The sequence below is a fragment of the Macaca thibetana genome, chromosome 16 (genome assembly GCF_024542745.1).
Source record: "Macaca thibetana thibetana isolate TM-01 chromosome 16, ASM2454274v1, whole genome shotgun sequence".
In the NCBI taxonomy this organism is placed as follows: Eukaryota; Metazoa; Chordata; class Mammalia; order Primates; family Cercopithecidae; genus Macaca; species Macaca thibetana.
The window spans coordinates 56428695-56430088 of NC_065593.1; the positions used below are offsets into that span (position 1 = coordinate 56428695).

The 1394-nt window shown below is 38.7% G+C and overlaps 1 pseudogene; it reads right to left on the minus strand.

Annotated features, from left to right (window-relative positions):
* Positions 1-618: 618 nt before the first annotated feature.
* On the minus strand, positions 619-1139 carry LOC126938951 (60S ribosomal protein L23a-like; annotated as a pseudogene).
* Between the last annotated feature and the right edge of the window lie 255 nt (positions 1140-1394).

A 1394-nucleotide genomic window follows, 5' to 3' on the forward strand; every position in this document is an offset into this window, starting at 1 on the left:
TTTCAAGTGAATGCAATTTGGACACAACTTAGTTAAATAAGATAAATTTAATATTTTTTGTGTAATAAAACAACTATGTCTTTAGAGTTATCACTATTAAATAAAAACAAAGAAGTTTCTTTTTTTTTTTTTTTTTTTTTTTTTTTTTTTTTGAGGTGTAGTCTCTCTCTGTCACCCCCAGGCTGGGGTGCAGTGGTGCGATCTTGGCTCACTGCAAGCTCCGCCTCCTGGGTTCACACCATTCTCCTGCCTCAGCCTCCCAAGTAACTGGGACTACAGGTGCCTGCCACCACACCCAGCTAATATTTTTTGTATTTTTAGTAGAGACAGGGTTCCACAGTGTTAGCCAGGATGGTCTTGATCTCCTGACCTCATGATCCGCCCACCTCGGTCTCCCAAAATGCTGGGATTACAGGCGTGAGCCACCATGCCCAGCCAACAAACAAATTTCTATTCTGCTTGAGTGCTTACAAGAAGCTAATATTATACTTACTAGATAATTAGAATCAAATCTATAAGTTTTAAGATTTTAAGTCATCATTCTTATGAAAAACATTATTTCCTTTTTTTATGGTGAAAAGATATACATCTATATAGAATCAGCCAGCTGGACTCAGTTTAGATGATTCCAAGTTTGTTGGCAACATCCAAGCATCGTAATCAGGAGCCAGTCGAACATATGCCTTCTTCTCTCCATCAGGCCGAATCAGGATGTTGACCGTGGCCACATCCACGTCCCAGAGCTTCTTCACAGTCTGTTTGATCCGGTGCTTGTTGGCTTTAACATCGACAGTGAACACAAGCATGTTGTTGTCTTCTATCTTCTCTATGGCCAACTCAGTGGTCAGTGGAAACTTGATTATAGCATGGTGGTCAAGCTTGTTTCTCCGGGGGGCTCTCTTCCCAGGATATCTGGGCTCCTCCGCAGTCACAGTGTCTTGGGATGCTGGAAGGTGGGTTACGTGCAGATCATCTTTTTGGGGGGCGGCTGTGGGCACATTTCAACACTGCCTTCTTGGCCTTTAAAGCCTTTGCTTTGGCTTCGGCTTTAGGAGGGGCAAGAGCTTCCTTCTTCACTTTTGGTACCATCTTGTGAAAAGTGAAAAACATTATTTCAATAATAAGTTTTTTACAGTAAATCTGCCTAATAGTAGTTTCCAAAATACTTTTGGTAATTTTTAACCTTGAAGTTAAGCTAAGTAAAATATTTCCATTAAATATCTAGATCATTTATAAATAAGATACAATACTAAAACATTAATTACTAAACATAAGTAATTCAAGTTTATATACTTTTCGCTTCTTATTTTTACAAAGACACTAAATATTTTGACCTGTTAATAAACATATTTTTGCCTACCACACTGAGAAATTGTACTATGAGAAAACACATC